General features: G+C 40.6%; 1 non-coding gene across 1 annotated transcript; it reads left to right on the top strand.

Annotated features, from left to right (window-relative positions):
* The first annotated feature begins 8,493 nt into the window (after window positions 1–8,493).
* On the top strand, window positions 8,494–8,603 carry LOC112087387. Its single transcript, XR_002900070.1, has one exon. It is a non-coding gene; the product is annotated as a small nucleolar RNA R71 (small nucleolar RNA).
* The last annotated feature ends 11,767 nt before the right edge of the window (window positions 8,604–20,370 follow it).

Genomic DNA, 20,370 nt, shown 5'->3' with positions numbered 1-20,370 from the left:
CAAAACGCCTCGTAAAGGGTTCTCGGGAGGTCTGTCGGTTCAATCGCTCTTCCCCGGGAGAACGAATTCCACCGACTCAGAGATTCCAAAGCGGCATCATAGCGCCTCGAGTGACTCATGGGAAGAGAGCGTGGAACCAGGAGGATCTGGCATTTGCTTTTTTCCTCGATTAGATTTCTTCTTCCCAGAAGAGGAAGCGCCTCAGCACGCCATGAGACGTTCTAGTTCAAATTTCACCTCGACTGGATCAAAGGGGAACGCCTCTGCTTCGGCTTTCACTGCAGCATAATCGACATCTTCGTTGTGGACGGGACCCTGGGAGCAGCTCGTCGAAGCAGACGCCTCGTTATTTACAGAGCAAGCACCAGAGGGGCTTGGGAAATTCAACTACTCCTCGCCCTCAGAGAAATCGTTGGAAGGGCTCGGCGAGGTGATGGGCTTGCGGACCTAGGGTTGTTTTTTCAACAAGCCCGTTGGTCCTCCTTAAGTTTTAAATTTATAAAACCCTAGTGTCTGCAAGTGCACAGATGTACGTTGTAGGACTTAGGGTGTCGATCCACAGGAAGGATGTCTAATCTGCAAGAAACAACAAACTGGGAAGTAAGCAAACTCATAAACCAATAAAAGTTTGGGGTTTTTGGTTAAGATCTTAAACTAAACCTAATCTAGTATTCACAAGAAATGCAATACAAGATGAATTGTTAAAAGAACATCTAAAGCATATCGACTCAAACTAAAGACACTTAAACTCATAGGTGGCGATTTAGACTTCTCCGGTTTACTCTAATCGATGTATGGTGGCATTTCCAATTAGCTTCCGGGCGATTTATCTTCATCTGTTTCTGGGAATCTGCATTGAACTAGAATAGACACATGTATGATTAACCAACTGTCCTCACCTTAATCAACTAATCTCTTAGATCTAGTAATTAACTCTCACTCCCATGCTAAACTTAAGATCATGCATTGGACATTGAATTCGTCTGCTCACCTCTTCTTTATAGGTAGCTTTCGACTCCTATAGCGACTATGTTCTTCTGAAGCTAGGTATGGATGATCTGATACAGCACTCTTGTGGCTCTGATCGATCCTAGGCTCAGAGAATAGGTCATGAATCTACTCTTATGCTTTACGAATAACTTAGTAGAGATGGGATCCAGAATATGGCTAAGAACAATAGAAATACTAATCGATATATATGCTTGTTGATATCTTCAAACAACTTGACTCTCTGGGACTAATCTACATGATGCAATGAATGATAAAAGACATAGAAGAATGCAAAAGAATGAAACAGAAAAGTTAATAAGATAAAAACGAGAAAGAACAATGGATCTGGGGAAGAATTCTCATCTCCATCGCCTAACCATAGAAAAACAAAGTTTGGTGGCTCAAAATCTTATTACAGGAGCACACACCCGTTTAGGACTGCTAAACAATGTATTTATAGGTCCTAAAGTCTTCCAGGTCTCATTTAGGGCCTCTCTGCTGAGAATTGGTGAAGTGAGCTTTGATGTTGGGCCTTGTGGCTCGTCCTAAGGTCCACCGGGGGTGAGAGTCTTCCAGGGCAGGTAAAACATGTGTTTCCCGCGGGTGAGAGTCTTCCGAGACTTGTGAACTGGGTCAACTTGTTCTCCATATATCTTTTGATTGCACCGTTGGATCTTTGTGATGTAAAGTGCTATGGAAAGCTGGTTGTCTCCTCTTGATTGTCTCCAAATCTGAGCTGGATCGGACTGTGAGAAAGTCTTCATTTGAGGCTGAACTTCTGACAGTCTGACTCTGAGCTAAAAATGTGGATTTCTTCTATTTTGCCATCATATTCCCTAAGTTTCCAGAAAAGAGCCTTGAAACTACAAATACATGGAAATCATAATAAAAGTTCCTAAAACAAAGTAAAACCTTTGAAAAAGCATTTGAAATCAATGGTGAAAAGTGGTCAAAATCAAGTGTTATCAACACCCCCAGACTTAAGACTTTGTTTGTCCTCAAACAAAAAAATATCTAATCTGGAAAAATATCATTCAAAAAAAATGAGAGGGAACTCAAAAATATCAGCAACCATACTTCTAGACCTTAATTATGGACAATGCATCAATCAGATCAAGTCTAGAAAATTCTCACCAAAATACAAACATAACTAGTCCGTTGATCCGTCATGCGAAAATCCACATACTTAGAACTAACTTCCAGTCAACTAGCTCTTAACATTCATTAAAGGTTTCAGTGGTTCTCATCAAAAGGATATTAAACAAGGCATTCAAGGTTAGGTATCAAAAAGGCTCTTTAATGGTAAAGCTGATATGTTTAGGGTGACCTTTTTCTAGAGAGACAGGACATTATGCAAAACAGCAAGAGAGGATGGAACTGTAAATGCCCCCACAGTTTCAGTCACATTCTTCTTGCTTCAAAATTTCTGATCTCTTTTCTTCAGGTTCTCTTTATATTTCCCCCAGACATAGATTTTTGTCCAAGTTGTGAATTCATAACTCCTTAAGTGAATACCTATTGCCTTGGCTCAAGTGATTTTGGCTTTTAAGACTCTTTATGCTTTTAGTTTCCTTTCCTTTCTTTCTTTTTCTCTTTTTTTGTTTTTAATTTTTTTTTTTTTAGAAAGGGGAAACTGCCTTTTGACTTGGAGTCTTATGGAGCACAAAAATTACCTTTAAAAATGAGTTTTTCTGAGGCATCATAAGATTCTGGAACACTCCCTTCTGGTCTCTTTCAGTCTTTCTCTTGAGTGACTGAAAACTATGTTGTTCATCCCTCTCCGGCGTTTTTGCACATATCTGTCAATATAAATCTAAAAGAGAATGCATGAGGTTCGAACATGAAGGTTTTGGTTAAGGGTGTGGTACCAGCTAAAGATGAACTGGCCATCTAGGACAACAAAGAGTGGTATCAATCAGGAAAAGATGTCCTAGATGTATATCATGATGCCTTTTTTTTAAAACCATTGATGAGAAAATTAGATGTCAAGATTAAGTCCAAGTAAAATGAGTTAGTATATCCTGTCAGAAAAGATCTTCATTAATAGAAGTCCTCTGGTGGGATTTAGTAGTGTAAGTAGTCTAGCTACCGCCTAGTCTAGTACTAAACCTTGAAAGAGCTTTTATGAGTGATTGGTGTAGAAGCAAACAGGTTGGTTATCGTCATTGATTTTGTCATTATTCCCTCAAAATAATTTGACCTTTGAAAACACTTTTTGAAATTTAAAAGACTTTGAAAAGGTTTAAGAAAATCGAAAAAAATTTGAAAAATTTAAAGAAAATGGAGAATGCAATGGCTCATGCAAGAAAATGTGATTAGAAAGGGATGAAATCCTCAACCAGACTTAAATCACACTGCCCCCAGTGTGAAATAAATTAGGCAATGATGAGAAATAGAGTATGTGAAAGATTTTAAAAGTTGGGAAAAGAAAACTTACCTGGTGGTGGTGATGCTTGATCAAACTTGGATGCTAGGGATCCAAAACTTATTTGGTCAAGGTGGTGGTGGAAGTCTCAAAGGATGAAATGGAGGTGGACAAAGGTAGAATGGAGATGGCCAAGGTAGAATGGAGATGGCCAAGGTGGAATGGAGATGGCCAAGGTGGCCGGCTGTGCTGGCCGCGGATGAAGACATCCCGGTCGCGGTAGGACGCGCGCTGGCCACGGTTGAAGACATTGCGGCCGCGGTAAAACACCTGCTGGCCGCGGCCGAACCTCCTTTGGTCGCGGTCAGCTCCTTTTCTTCTCTCTCTCTCTCTTTTTTTTATGGTATAGTAAGGCCTGTCTAAAATAAGAAAAACAAAGCTTTTAATCGAAAAAGAAAGCTTAAGCAAACACAAATAAGTACCTAAAATGGGTTGCCTCCCATCAAGCGCTTTGGTTTATAGTCTTTAGGTATACTTTGCAAAGAAAAAGACTTAGTTCAAATAGGATCTTGTCCTAAGACAAGTCCTTTTCAAAATCTTTCTGTTCTGTCTAGCAGGTTCTTCATCACTCCAGAGTTCTTCTGGTTCAAATGCCTGGGCTCTTTGCTCTCCTCTTTTGCTCTTAAGTGGTGTAGCTTCATAGAAGATGTCCTTGTCGATATTGGCAAAAGAAACTCGCCTGTTGGGCCAATCCATGATGGCTCCAGCAGTTGCTAAGAAAGGCCATCCAAGAATAACTGGATTAGAGTCATCTTTGGTCTTTACTATGTATAAATCGACAGGTGCAATGCAATCCCCAATCCTTAGAGGAATGTCTCGGGCTATCCCTCTTGGTGTTGCACTTGAATCATCTGCTTAGCTAATCTTTTTCCTGGTACTTGAGATGTGCTTAATGCCAAGTCTCAAAGCAGTTGCTTTGGACATCATGTTAATGCAAGCTCCAAAATCACAAAGAATATTGAGGAATCTTTCACCTCTAGTGTCACAAAAGATAAGAAATTGACCTTTGTCTTGAAATTTGTGCAGAGTTCAAACTGGTCTTTCCTGTGGATGATCTGGTGCCTCAAATGCAGAATAAGAATCACAATAGAACTTGGCAGCATCGAACTCGATGATTGAATCTATGTATGGCATTTCAATTCTATTAGGTAATTCATCCTCCACATCTATGACATCTGGTTCTTCATCTGTGATCTTCATGCATGGGATGTAAGAGTCATGCTCCTCTAGTTCCTCAGGCTCTCGGTGATGCAGACTTGGAGTGAGATGGCGGTTCCCAGCGGGTGGAGACGTCGCATCCGCGGCTGAGAAGGATCCGGCCGCAGGTGAAACTCTCGCGGCCGTGGTGAGGATGGGCTTGGCCGCGGCTGAAGTCCTCGCGGCCGCGGTAAGGAACTCCGAAGGTTGCTCAGCTGCTTCTCCTTCTTTCTCTTCCAGGATGTCTTCAGGGTTATTCTGGGTGTCCATTATGGGATCTCCTGAATCAGAATTGGTTGGTTCTTCTTCTTTTTGCTGACCATGAACATGAGAATCCTTCTCATGATTCTCAAAGATCTTCCTCACAACAAGGTTGGTGTCTCTTTGGCACTTAGAGAGATGCTTGATGTCAGAACTAGTTTCCATGCTCTTGTGCTCAAGCTTGCTCAGGCGAAATTCACTCTCTTGAGTTCACCATCTGTCTTTCCTCTGTACCATGAAGCGATTTTGTTGGACTCCTTGATCTCTAGCTTAGCAGCTTTGGCATCGATGGATCCTTGAAGGATATCATACTTCTGCCTTGGCTGCTCTTCCTCAAAAGTATCTATCTTCTTTTTTAGGGAAGCAATGTCTTGAGAGTGCAGATCTTCTAGCGATTTCACATGGTGAGTGAGGTCATCGATCCTCTTGTACAGGGTAGCCTCCGTAACAACTTGAAAATCAAGGTATTGATTTAGCATAGCTCCTAATGGACTCAGTTGGAGCCTAAATTGATCAGCCTCAGCGTGTTGGTGCAGAATCTGATGAGGAAGAGGATCAGATGGTCGAGGGTTCACCAGGTGTGGCGAATAAGGCTCATCTCGGTGGTGTGGAGGTCGCGAGTCTCCATGATGGTGGTTCAGATTAGGGTTCTGAAGATGATGATCAAAATCACGTCTGAAGGGTGATTCGCATGCGCATGGAGCTTCACACAGGTCGCAGGACCTTCGCTCAGGGTTAGTGTTTCTCCTTGAATGATCCATGCTTCAAAGGTTTCTGAAACAAGGGCAAACAGAAGATAGAATAAGTAGAAAAAAGAAAAAGTTAGGGTGTTTATGAATTTGGTTTACTTCCTATATTGCTTTGGCAGAAACTCGACATATATATAGTCGTCTGCGACTTCAACCTCCCAGGTTTAGAATTCCAGCGACTTCATGCCTCCTCGGCAACGGCGCCAAAAACTTGATGGGCTTGCGGGCCTAGGGTTGTTTTTTAACAAGCCTGTTGGCACGCCTTAAGTTTTAAATTTATAAAACCCTAGTGTCTGCAAGTGCACAGATGTACGTTGTAGGACTTAGGATGTCGATCCACAGGGAGGATGTCTAATCTGCAAGAAACAACAAACTGGGAAGTAAGCAAACTCATAAAAACGAATAAAAGTTTGGGGTTTTTGGTTAAGATCCTAAACTAAACCTAATCTAGTATTCACAAGAAATGCAGTGCAGGATGAATTGTTAAAAGAACATCTAAAGCATATCGACTCAAAATAAAGACTCTTAAACTCATAGGTGGCGATTTAAACTTCTCCGGTTTACTTTAATCGATGTATGGTGGCATTTCCAATTAGCTTCCGGGCGATTTATCTTCATATGTTTCTGGGAATCTGCATTGAACTAGAATAGACCATGTATGATTAACCAACTGTCGTCACCTTAATCAACTAATCTCTTAGATCTAGCAATTAGCTCTCATGCTAAACTTAAGATCATGCATTGGACATTGAATTCGTCTGCTCACATCTTCTCTATAGGTAGCTTTTTGACTCCTATAGCGACTATGTTCTTCTGAAGCTAGGTATGGATGATTTGATACAGCACTCTCGTGGCTTTGATCGATCCTAAGCTCAGAGAATATGTCATGAATCTACTCTCATGATTTATGAATAACTTAGAAGAGATGAGATCCATAATATGGCTAAGAACAATAGAAATCCTAATCGATATATATGCTTGTCGATATCTTCAAACAACTTGACTCTCTGGGACTAATCTACATGATGCAATGAATGATAAAAGACATAGAAGAATGCAAAATAATGAAACAGAAAAGTTAATAAGATAAAAAGGACGAAGAACAATGGATCTCGGGAAGAATCCCCATCTCCATCGTCTAACCCTTGAAAAACAAAGTTTAGTGGCTCAAAATCTCATTACAGAAGCACACACCCGTTTAGGGCTGCTAAACAATGTATTTATAGATCCTAAGGTCTTCCAGCTCTCATTTAGGGCTTCTCTGAAGAGAAATGGCGAAGTGGGCTTTGATGTTGGGCCTTGTGGCTCGTCCTAAGGTCCACTGGGGGTGAGAGTCTTCCAGGGCACATAAAACATGTGTTTCCCGCGGGTGAGAGTCTTCAGAGACTAGTGAACTGGGTCAACTTGTTCTCAATGTATCTTTTGATTGCACCGTTGGATCTTTGTGATGTAAAGTGATATGGAAAGAGGGTTGTCGCCTCTTGATTGTCTCCAAATTTGAGCAGAATCGGACGGTGAGAAAGTCTTCATTTGAGGCTGAACTTGTGACGGTTTGACTCTGAGCTAAAAATGTGGATTTCTTCCATTTTGCCATCATATTCCCTAAGTTTCCTGAAAAGAGCCTTGAAACTACAAATACATGGAAATCATAATAAAAGTTCCTAAAAAAAAAGTAAAACCTTTGAAAAAGCATTTGAAATCAATGGTGAAAAGTGGTCGGTTTTCACTCCAAGTGGTTAAACCATCTCGAGAATGACCAAGTACCAGAGAAGAACCGATTTCGCAAGAGAAATCAGTTGTTCGTCGAACATGGGCCGAGCCCCCACATGAGAAAAGTGGGTCGAGCTGTACTCAACAATACAAATGGGCCAAGCCGTGAAGAGGGGCAAGTAGGCCGAGCCATGGGAAGGACGTTCAGTGGGCCGAGCTGTGCAAAAGAAAGAATGGACCGAGCTGGTTCTTCTTGGATGGGCCAAACCGAGGTCATGAAGGACGTAAGCCCATATGGCGGTGGCCGCACGAAGCGATAAGGAAATATTCTGAAAATCTCTCCCGAGATTCTCGGCTAGGCGGTTTAGAGAAATAGTATAAATAGACGATGTATGAGATTCATTATGTAACTTTTCAAAACTCGAAAATAATAACACAAAACACTTTTCCAGCAAAAAACATTCTTTTGATTTCACTGTTCTTGCGATAAACACTAGAGATTTTGGATCCCTTAAATTTTTGGTTCAACACACTGCTGTTTTGGCTCACACACTGCTGTTTTCCATATTGATTATTGAATCCCCGTAAGTTGATAGTTGTTTGGTTGCCACGGCTAGAAAGCTCAATTTCCTCCAAAATTTCCATTTTGAAACTTGTTTTAGAATGGTCTTTGCTGCGGTGGGTATTCCTGGTCCTGAGGGTTCTCTATATTTAGATTCGGGTAAAAGAGATTGTTGAAGTTGGCATTTCGGAAGTTGTTGTTGAAACCATTGTTGAAACGGTTCGGATAAGGTGCTTGTGCTCCTACATAGTTCACTTCTTCTTCCTAAAGGGTTGGATTAGTGTGATCGGTCTCACAAAATCCTTCATCTTCTGCGCCATTGTCTGTCTCACAGGCATGGATTGGGCGGTTATGGCTCTTTAGAAGTTGGCTCATCAAGTTCTTCAATTTGGTTATCTCTATTATCTGTTCCAGCCGGCCTTGTCGAATGCTCATATTCCGGACCGACATTGCTATTGGCTTGAGCTAAATTCTCGACGAGGGCTCTTCCTTGTGTTATAGTCATTCGTCTGAAATCTCCATTGCAGGCTGTATCGAGTGAAAGTTTGTACTTTGGTTGTAAACCTCTGTCGAATGTGCTCAGCAGGCTTGATCCGGGAAATCCATGGTGGGGGCAGTCTCGCTCATACTCTTTAAAACGTTCCCAAGCTTCATAAAAAGACTCGACCGGTCCTTGCTGGAAACTTTGGATTTTGTTTCTCAATAGGTTCGACCTTGACTTAGTATAGAAGTGGTTCAGGAAAGCAGTTTTAGATTCTTCCCAATTGGTGATCGATCCTGCCGGCAAAGATTTCAACCAACGGTGAGCTTTATCTGCTAATGAAAAAGGGAACAACTTACACTTAAGATAATCTGCAGGAACCTGGTTTATTCCCATCATGCTCCAGATTTCTTCAAAGAGATCAATGTGATCCACCGGATGTTCGGAAGGAACTCCATGGAATTGGTTTGTTTCACCAAAGAGATTATTTGAGGCTTGACTTCAAACTCTTTCCGGTTCGGGAATGGTACTTGATTCGCAGATCAATTCTGGAAGTTCTGAGTTGGTGAATCAAAGTCAGATATGCGATGGTTCCTGTCTTGTTTTCGGTGTTGGTTTTCTGGCTGAATAGGCGGTTATTGCGTCCATTCGGCTGCATCTCCTGGTTGTTACCATCGGCTACATTGATAGGTGCATCAAGATCTTTGTGTTCTTCTCTCTCTCGGTTTTGAGGGTTTCTTGGAGGGATCTGGTTTTCTTCTCCATCTTGCCGAGGTTGATCACCTAATCTGTGATCATCCTCTCCATTATCACCATGCTCGAATCCATCTTGATCCGCATTTTAGTTACGGTTCACAGATCTCCAGGCTGGTCATCGTCGGCCATTCCTTGCATCGTCTAAATCTTCGAAGTTCTCTTTTGTGTCTGTAAATCTCGTCTAGAATTGGAATGTTTTCTGCAGGGTTGCACCTGGTATTCATACAATACAGAGAAAAACAAAAGAAGAGAAAGAGATTTCAGCAACTTAAGAAGGAACTAGAGATCAGATGTCTAGAACAAAAATTAGAATAAGAAAAATAAAAAGGACAGCAAAACGAATTCCCGGCAACGGGGCCAAAAACTTGATGTGCTTGTGGTGAGGGAACAAGTTTTACCGTAATCTAAACACAAATCAAAGCCGCAAGTGCACAGCTAATCAGTTCTAGTACTTAGGGATCGAATCCACAGGGATTTGTGGGCCTAAAATTTTTCTATGGTTTTTATGTTTATTTCTGGACTAAATCGGGTTTTAAGGCGTCTGTGTGTGATAGGGATTAAACTAAAACTAAAAAGAGAAAATAAATATATCATATAAAGCAAGCAGACAATCAAATGAAAGCAAAATGAAACTAGCAGGACTTCGAACAAGTGAAAATGTGAATCTAAAGGAAGCAAATGTAAATCGATTAAGTTGTAAACAATGATTAAAACGCTGGACTTTCTAGAACTCTAGAGGAATCATAACCATTTTCAACACCAGAAATTTTAGATTGGGATTGACGGATATCAAAATATCTAGGGTTCTAGAGCTAGAGTACGGCGGTATTACTATGTCACCGTCGTGATCATAACCAACTGTCTTTCACAACCCTGATAGTAGGTTTCCACTTTTGCCCTGGAATGGAGGAGACGCAGAAGCTTGTACAGGACTCATCAATACCCACGACTTCGCCCCAGGTAGGTTTCCACTCCTACGGAAAAATCGCCCATTTCATTCTAGGTCGGATACTTAATGAAAACTTTCGCAACAATAACTATCTAGATCATACACGAGGTGATCAATCCAGCATACATGCATTGCGAATAAGAATAAACGGAGAACATAATTAAAATCCCAGATCTAAAAACCTAGATGTCTTATTTGATTATGAGAGCCCCTTTCGGGAATCGTATGCCCAACTCGGGATCTACTCAGACATGGCTGAGGTCAACATCATCATTGGTTTTAAAGAAAGCAATCAAAAACAGTAAATAAAAGAGATGAAAGAAAGCTTCTCTATTTATGAACTCAAGGTTGAAGAATCCTCTCTAAAAATCGCATAAAACGGCTGAAAAAGGTGCCTCTGTAAAAAGTATGAAAGAGTGATATCTATATAGACCTAAACGACAAGTATTTATAGTCTTGAATACTCCAGGATCTCTAAGGTTCTGGAATTGAGCCTGGAAAATGACTTGGACTTCAGAAATGGGCTTCTTAAGTCGGAGATACCTGGCGGCAGTCGTGTGAAGCGTGACCGTGGGGAATAGGTGCTTGGCCGCGGTCGCGTGGCTCTGGCCGTGGTGAATAGCCTATTGGCCGCAGTCCCGTAGCTTGATGGCCGTCTTCGAAATGTCTCTAGGGTAAATGGAATATCTTGAGATCCAACCGTTTGAATGTCTCCAAGGCAAATGCATTGGAAAGCTGGTTGAGTCTTCTGTTAAGTATCCAGTTTTGGGGGTGATCGGACGGTGAGAAGGTCTTCGTCTCTCCATGAGATTTCTGACAGTTTTAATTTATCAAAAGAGTCTTTTTGTTCCAATTTGCACCTCTTTCTCCCAAATTACCTAAAAAATCATTTAAAATTCGAAAACATTGAAATCTTTTGAAAATCTTTGAAAATGGAGTAAAAACACCAACAAAAGATATTAAAGTAATCCATAAAAATAGTCAAAATCCGGTGTTATCACAATGCAAATTTCTTGGATTCAGGTATAACGTTAGAACCAATAACCTAGCTGAATCGATAAACTCTGCATTGAGATCACATAGAGTACTGATGTGCTACAAGGTGAGGGAACAAGTTTTACCCTTAATAAAAACAAATGAAAGTCGCAAGTGCACAGCTAATCAGTTGTAGTACTTAGGGATCGAATCCACAAGGATTTGTGTGCCTAGTATTTTTCTACGGTTTCTAAGTTTATGTCTAGACTAAATCGGTTTTAGGAATGGTTTTTTGTCACGGATTAAACTATAATTTTAAAAAACGAATGAACCGATCCTAAAAAGCAAGTAGAAAATCGAATAGAAGCAAATGAAACTATGACTAAAAACGCTAAGCTTTCGGGAACTCTACAGGGATCATAATCGGTTTCAGCACTAGGGATTTTAGATTGGGATTGACGGATTTTGAAATAGTATGGTTCTAGAGCTAGAGTTTGGCGGTATCACTACGTCACCGTCGTGATCATAACCAACTGTTTCTCGGAACCCTGACTATGTTTCCACTCTGGCCCTGGAGGGGAGAAAATGCAAGAACTGCACAAGACTCGTCAGTATTCACGATTTTGCCGCAGGCAGGTTTCCACTCCTACAGAAAAATCCCTTGTTTCATTCTAGGTCGGATACTTAATGAAAACTTTCGCAACACTAACTATCTAGATCATATACCAGGTGATCAATCAAGCATACATGCATTAAAGATGAGAATAAACAGAGAACATAGTTAAAATCCCAAATCTAAAAACCTAGTTGTCTCAATTGATTATGAGAGCCCCTTTCGGGAACCCTAAGCCCAACTCGGGATCTACTCAGCCATGGCTGAGATTGACATCATCATTGGTTTTAATGAAAGCAATCAAAAACAGTAAAGAAAAGAGATGAAAGAAAGCTTATCTATTGATGAACTCAGAGTTGAACAATCTTCTCTAAAAATCGCATAAAACGGCTGGAAAAAAAGGTTTCTATAAAGGTATGAAAGGTGATATCTAAAAACAACCTAAATGACAAGTATTTATAGTCATCAATACTCCAGGGTCTCTAGGGTTCCGAAATTAAGGCTGGGAAATGGCTTGGACTTCAGAAATGAGCTTTTTAAGTCAGAGATACCTGGCCGCAGTCGTGTGGGCTGCGACCGTGGGGAATGAAGGATTGGCTGCGGTCGCCTGGCTCTGGCCGCGGTGGATGGGCTGCTGGCTTCAGTCGCGTGGCTTGCTGGCCGTCTTCGAGTGTCTCCGGAGGAAAAAAATATTTTGAGATCCAACCGTTGGAATATCTCCAAACTAAGTGCATTTGAAAGCTGGTTGAGTCTTTTATTAGTTGCCCAATTTTGAGGGTGATCAGATGGTGAGAAGGTCTTCATCTCTCCATGAGAGTTCTGACAGTCGTCTGGGCTGCAAAACAGTAAGAGAGAGTGAAACTGTTAATAACCACAGTTTCCAGTCACTTTCTTCTTGCCATAAATCTCTGGTTTTCTTCCTCAGGTTTTCTCCTAACTCCCGCAGACTTAGTTTTTTGTCTATCTCTCAAAACCATAGCTCCGAATAATTTCGGCAATCTAAAACTCATTAGGCTTTTTGTTTCCTTTCTTTTCATTCATTTTTTTTTAAAGGGGAAACACCTTTAGATAGAGTTATAGAGAGCACAAAATTACCAGTAAAAATTAGTTCCCTGAGGCAATATAAAGCTTGATAAGGTTTCTGATACTCTTCCTTCCCAATTCCATTCAGTCTTTCTCTTGAGTGACTGAAAACTGCGTTGTTCCTCTTCTCTCCGACGTTTTTGCACATACATTCTGATATAAACTAAAGAGAGAATGCATGAGGTTTGAAAACAAGGGGTTTTGGTTTAGGGTATGGTACCAGATACAGATGAGCTGGCCATCTAGGACGACAAAGAGTGGTAAACATGAGGAAAAAGATGTCCTAGATGTATATCTCGATGCATGCCTATAATCAATGATGAGAAAATTACATATCAATATTAAGGTCAAATAAAATGAGCTAGTGTATCCTGTCAGAAAGAATCTCCATGAATAGAAATCCTCTGGTGGGAGTTCGTAGTGCAAGTACTTTAGCTACAGCCTAGTCTAGTGCTAACCACAAATGAGCTATCATGTGTAGTGTAGAAGCGTGCAGGTCTAAATCATCATAGTTTTGTGTCAAATATTCCTGAAAAATACTAAAGGTCGCATAGGTTACATATTAAAATTTAAAAAGTACTTGAAATTTAAAAACAAAGCAAGAAAATGATTAGTATGGATGGACATCCTCCCCTAAACTTAAATCACACTGTCCCCAATTTGAGAAAGTTGGTGAGAAGATGGTGAATAAAAACGATATAGTCTAAAATAAAATAAAAGAAAAGAAAACGAGATAAAACCGTGATGGTGGTGAAATGATGATGAAGTGCTGATCAGTCACTCTTCCTCTGATGTGTCTGCCTCGAATTGGTGCTGCTCCTGCAGGAAGGTGACGACGCGCTCACAATGTCTTCCCTGTCTCTCAACTCTGCGCTCCAGGTCAGACTGTGTGCGTGATGATGTAGATGATAAGGTATGGTCGGTAGAAACTGATGGCTGATAGTGAGCACGTGCTGCAGCTGCGTCGCGCTTCGCCTTAGCCACTATGTATTGCCCGATAGTGAGTGGCAGACAAGGTACAAAAGGTAGAAACTCATCAGGTCCCGGAGTCCATTGTGGGCGTGCTCTGTTATATAGTATCGGGACGGATGATGTAGGTAAGCAAACTCGGTGCTCCTCAGTGCCAGTGCAATACTTGTAACCAAACATGTCTGGATCGAAAATGGCACGAAAGAGAGTGTGTTCGTTAGAGAGATAGATTAGGTCATACCAGACGTCAGGAAGTGGATCATCAGATGAGAAATCGAATCCTACAGCCTATACTATGGCTGTAATAGCGCTCCCATAAGCAGTTATAGCGTCCTCACATCCATGTAAATCATGCTTCACCTTTACCATGTTATGTGCTATGATCCAGGCAAAGCAGACAAGTCGAGGGTTGTCCATAAATGGTGTATGAAGTGTAATGAGCTCGGTCTTCAGAACACACCCCATGTTGGCTCTAGAGAAAATCGTGTGTGCTAAGAGTTTGTGCACAACTTTCACTGCGGGATGAGTAAGAAGTGCTGACTTGGATCTCCCGCTATCATAGACGCCATGACCCATCTCTCCATAAGTCAAAATCAGGTTCTTCTTTGAGGTGAATGCCATCAGTGTATGGAAGCTTAAGAGCTTCACAAAGTGCAGAAATGGTGAGTAAGTAAGACTGTCTGTGGATAGAGAATGATAAAACACCATCATGATAAAACTAACTCGTCATAAGTTGGGATATTCAGCTCCAAATAGGGTCTCAGCCTAAGTGCATCACTGTACCAGATGACATCTTCTCTAATCCCAAGCATCTCGAGTGTATGATAATCAATGCAGGGCGTTGGTTTAATGTTCAGCTTCTTGAAGTGCCTTGCATAATCGACTATTGGGTTAATCTCCTTCCCAATATATCTGATCTTTGGTGGCTCGGGAATCGCATGGGCTTCTCTTGAGTGTTGGAGCAGCCTCATCACTCGACCTCTTGTTCTCGGTCTGGCTTGGCTCAGCATGTACTCTCCAAGAGTACTATCATCGGGTATTGCCTCGGAGCTGTCACCAGTATGATGGCTTCTTCGAGACTCGTTTTGTTCCATTTTCCTACAAAACAAGGTAATTCTCGGAAAATGAGTGAATATGGATGCTGAGTTTAACATATTAACGATCAGGGATACTAATCAGAGTATCAAGAGATTAGTTAAAACAAAAAGCAAGTATAATTGATATCAAATCGAAAAATCGAGTAGTTCATGACCAGATTCAGATTTTTGATGTTCTTGACACATAAATTCTACAAATTGGTTTAATTGATCAATTTCCATGTCAAATCTATAGGTTACCTAATACTAATCCCTAATCACACAAGATTTGATCAAATTCATCAATTTTGCTGTTCCATATTCGATTTTTACAAAGCATGTAGAATCCAAATTTCAAAATTCTCAATTCGTCTTAAGCCAAGTGTAAAAATCGATTTCCAGACAACCTAGAAGGTTAATCTATTGTTCTTAAGCTATCTCGACCATGAATAGACCTAGATTTGATCTTCTTAAGAAAACCCTAAATCCCAAAATCAATTAAAAATGGCAAGTTTGAGCTTCATACCTTCCTCGAAAGAGAGATTTGATGATAGATTTGAAATCAGCTTTGAAAAAGAGTGAGGTTTGGTCCAAGAATTTCTTAAAAAGCTTAAGAATTAAAAAGATGTTTTATTTCCTAAATCCCCAAGTCTTTTGGAAGAGAAGAGAAAAAAAGAGTTTTGATCCAAAAAGTGCGTTTTCTTTCTTTAAAAAGCATTTTTGTGGCAAAAACGAAAAAATTTAGGGAATTCAAAAGCTTACGGAAATTTACCCCACTTGTTTGATACTCTTTAAATAAGCCCTTTTGCGACGTTTCCATTTCCAGTTCCGAATACTTTCCCTGCAATTGTGCTTCTTTCAAAGCTAATACATTTCCCTCAGTTCCACCAAGTGTAACCTCAATACCAGATTCCACCATTATTACCTCATTAGTCAGATTGAGGCTGCCATTCTACTTTGCCACTAAGCTTTCTCATTGAACATTTTTCAAAGCTTCATGTTCTGCTAATCCACCATCTTCAAAGGATAAACCTTTCCTCACTGTTTTTCCAATTTTACACCATCACCATCCGCCTCTTTCTCCATCTGTTTGACCACCTCTCCATCCTCCACTGGAACCGAAATCACCATCCACCGTTTTTTTTTTTCAACAGAACTTTATTAATTTAAAGAGTATACGGGTAATACATATATGGTAATAACCATATCGAAGGAACACTATAATAAAAATTAAAAATATTTTAAGAATGAGCTTTCTTCGACAAAAAATTTGCAGCACTATTTCTCTTATGATTAATGTGGCCTAAAGAGCACTCTGGTAGCTTTTCCATCCAGTATCTGATATCAACAAGTAGATTTCCGAGCTCCGTATGATCTTCCTTCCGGTTTATCGAATTCAGAAACTCTAAGTTATCTCCTTCAAACCATACATTCCTCCATCCTTTAATCTAGATCATTTGCATAGCTTGTAGTAGGTGATGTGGGTGCAGTGGGCAACACAAGTTTTACCCTAGACAAGCTGCAAGTGCACAGCAAACGCAGTAGTACTTAGGGATCGAATCCACAAGGATTTGTGTTTTGAAGACTTCTAACTGATGCTAAAAACAATCGTATACCTAATCAGATAAAAAAAAGATTTTGGTTTGTCACTAAATCTAACTAAGCAGAGAATTTAAAAGTTTGAAATAAAAATCCAAATCCTTTAAACTAAAAAACCTAGATGTCTGTCGAACATGGGTTCCCCTTTGATGGTCCCTTCACCCAACTCTGTGGCTACTCAGACATGGCTGAGCTTGACATCATCATGGTTTAAGAACTAGAAAGCAATAGAGTAACGAAACAAAAGTTGCAGAAAAACTTCTTTTATTGAAGACATAGTTTGGCGATGAAAAGCTTCTACAAGTGCATAAAAGTAAAACCTAAAACTACAATGAAGTTCTCTCTCAAAGAGATGAAAGAGGCTCTCTTACAAAAGACCTAAAAATGAGTATTTATAGTGTTTCCTCAAGTCTGGGCGTGTAGGGCTTGTCAAATGAGTGCAGGAAGTGTCTTGGACCTTAGTTGGGCTTCTAAGGCCTGGACTGAGCTCCACCGCGGGTGAGGGAGGCTGATCTGCGGTGGAGAGAAGCTTTGCCGCGGGTGAGAGTTTCTGTCCTTGACTGGACTGTGTTGATTGGCCTTCAGTGCATTGATGATATCTGGAGATCTAATCGTTGGATTGCCTTGATTCAGAGTGTGTTGGAAAGCTGGTTGTCTCCTATAATGTCTCCAAATTTGGGGATGATCAGACTGTGAGAAGGTCTTCTTTGTTTGCCAAATTTCTGACGGCCTGAATTTATCCAAATGTTCTCTTGCTCCAAAATGCACTCCAAAACTCCAAATTTTCTGAAAAGCTCCAAAACATGGAAAACACTTATAAAACCTTTAAAACTGAGTGAAAACACCTGCATAAGATATTGAAAGTGATCCATAAAAGTGGTCAAAATCAGGTGTTATCAGTAGGCCTAATGCTTCTACTTGTAAAGGAGATCCTACTGATCTTACTTTCGATAAGCCAGATCCCACATGTTCTCCAGTATGATCCTATAGTATCCACCCAATTCCTGTAGAATTTGATTCTTGTTTATGGCTTCCATCGAAATTACACTTCAACCATCCAAAGGGTGGAGGTTCTCATCAACTATTTCGATTTATTCTCAATTCTTTATGGATTGAAAACAATGTAAATGTTTCTGATTCTGATGAGGCCTCAATCCATTCAGTGGCTGCATCCCTTGTTGTTAAACCATCTTTATTTGGATGGTTGTTGGTATGTCTAAATATGTATTCATTTCTTGATTTCCATATTTTCCAACAGATCCAGAATGGTAGTATTCTTACCTCCATTGGCAGATTGCCGTCTTTATAGATGTTCGTCATTATGCCGAAGTTCCCTTCCAAATCTGTTATGTTTCTATCAAAATCCATAATATCTGCACATCTCCAAGTCACTTTGGCTTGATCACACTCAAATAGTTAGTGATTGATTGTCTCTTCTTCGATGCAACAACGTTGGCAGATTGGGGTAATATTGACCCTACTACTCTTTAACCGTTCTGCTGTTGGAACCATACCAGATAGATTTCTCCAAACAAATTGTTTTATCTTTGGTATGATGTTTAATCTCCACACTACTCTTTTAAGTTCAAGATCCCCTGGTGGTGGCACAATAATATCGTCTTCTATATTATGTGAGTAGCCATCCAGTATCTGGACTTAACAGTATAGTTTAAATCTTTATTATATAGCCAAATCCATCTATTGATATATTCATAAATTGCATCATTTAGTGTACATATTTTAGTCCAAATCATGTTTCATTTGCATACATTTTAGGTTTTTAGGCATTGTTTTAGGACTTAGGAGATTACATTAGGTCCAAGAGAGTTTTGCATGTTTTGGAGTGTTAAACAGGTGCTTTTGGAGCCTATTTGGAGTGGATGATGTGATTCAGATGAAGAAATGGAGTTGAAATGATCAAAAATAGTGAAAAAGAGCAATTTTGGGTTTCTCGGCAAAATGCTGTACCGATAGTCGAAGATTCTTGGCCAAAACCCTTCCCGCGGGTAGATCTCTCGGCCAAAAACACGTACCGGCGGTTAGATATCTCGGCCGAAAATCTCGAGTGCAGATACATCTCGGAAATCACGTTACCGGAAGGTCTTGCCATCCAATTCAGCTGTCGGAGTCTTCATAAAAGTTGGAGATAATTGAGTCAAGAGTTCAGAACAGTTGGAATCAAGGAATTTGGACCACGGAGCTGAACGATATGGTCACCGGAAGACGAACAGGTCTCGCACTCATTCCGGAGAAACCCGATACACCTCAAAGACGTCGTTATTGGGAAGCCTTCCCTTCCGATCTGGCATTCGGGGCCTTCATAGAAGTTTTAGAGAAATGAGTCTAGTTTCAAGACCGCTTAGAATCATTGGATTTGGAATAGTGAGCAGAGAGTTAAGCTCACCGGAAGACACACATGTCTCGTCGCCACTTTTAGACCGATCCGATGAGCTCCAAAGATTGCGAGGGAAGATGCACTTCCAGACCGATTCAGCTTACAGTGCCTTCATCAAGATTCAAGATATTTGAGTCCTCTTCCAGAACGTTTGAGATCATTCGATTTGGACCTATGAGCAAGAAGATAACGTTTCCGGAATGGACGCATGTCTAGAAGACTCTTTCTGATCGTGTCAATGCATCGCAAAGATGAGCCCTCCTGGAAACCTTCCACTTCCCAAGCGCCGATAGTTTTTTCACCAAAGATCGAGGTGTATGAGTTATATTTCTCATGGAACTGGTTTCAGGTCATTTGGAGTTACGAGCTGAAAATTACACTGAGAAGAAGAGAAGCTGGTCAATTCGGGTTTTAAGAGATGCGACTGTAAGCTAAGTGTTGTGCCCTACCTCAGCGTGAATACCTCGGCATGTTATGTCAAGGAGGCATGTTTACAAAGCTTTTAGACTATACCTCGAGGTAGGACTTCGGTCTTTCAACACCAAGGCTCCCTTGATCACCAAAATGATCCCAAAACGACTAAGTGTTGAAGCAGACCTTGGTGTGAACCCCTCGGCATGTTATGCCGAGGTCCTATGTTACACAAACCTCGGGTACCAAGCCCCTCGGCATGTTATGCCGAGGTACTCATCTCTCCAACCCAGATCACAAACAAAACCTCTTCACGTTTCAAAGCTTTAACCGGATCAAAGGCCAAGTCTCACGCATGTTCTTCAAGTGTTCATCAAAGTTTCAACCCAGCACATGACCCCCTGGTGTGTGACCCTCAGTGTGGTGCTTCTTCAGATGCCGAGGGGTAGCTCCAGCAACCCAGAAAGGACGGGTCAGTACTCAGTTTTTCCTGGGCTGACCCGGCCCACATCCTTTTATATAAATAGTTTTAGAGACTAAAACCCTAGTTATGCTTTATCTTATGCTTTATCTTATCCTCTAATCTGCTTTCGTTTTGTTTTCTCTCTACTTCTTAGTGTAAAACCGAGTTTGATCAAGAGATATCTAGCAGATTTAATCATCTTAAGGCTGTTTCTTATTATCTGATCATCTCATCTCTGCTTCTAATCATGATTAACACCACCTCTTGCAAAGGAAATGGTGTGTTCTTCATGATTAGTGAGTAGTCATCTTTTAAGCTTCTATGTGTGTAGATTAGGGTGCTTAGATGATAGGTTTATGATGTTTAGGTTCTAGTTTCTCATTTCATTTCCTTAGTTAGCTGCTCTTAATGCTAGATCTTTGCACATCACTCTGATCTAGACCTTAGTCATTTCTCCACCCACAAGGTGTTTGATGAAATGTCTGAATGAGCTACGCTAAGGGTTTATGCCTGTTTCATCATGAGAATGATTTGTTAAATGCATGAATGACATATTAGAACTGTTTCTTAATGCTCACTGATTCATATTTCACAAATGATGATTTGGTTTGAAAGTGGATTAGTGTAGAGATTAATGCCTTCATGAGAGAATTAGTCTAGATTTGAGTTCTAAGTTAATTGGTTTTGAGATCATGTGATTGCTTGT

The sequence above is a fragment of the Eutrema salsugineum genome, unplaced genomic scaffold (genome assembly GCF_000478725.1).
Source record: "Eutrema salsugineum unplaced genomic scaffold, Eutsalg1_0 scaffold_18, whole genome shotgun sequence".
Classification (NCBI taxonomy): Eukaryota; Viridiplantae; Streptophyta; class Magnoliopsida; order Brassicales; family Brassicaceae; genus Eutrema; species Eutrema salsugineum.
Note: the sequence above shows the minus strand (reverse complement) of the source record. Positions and strands in the feature narration are given on the sequence as shown.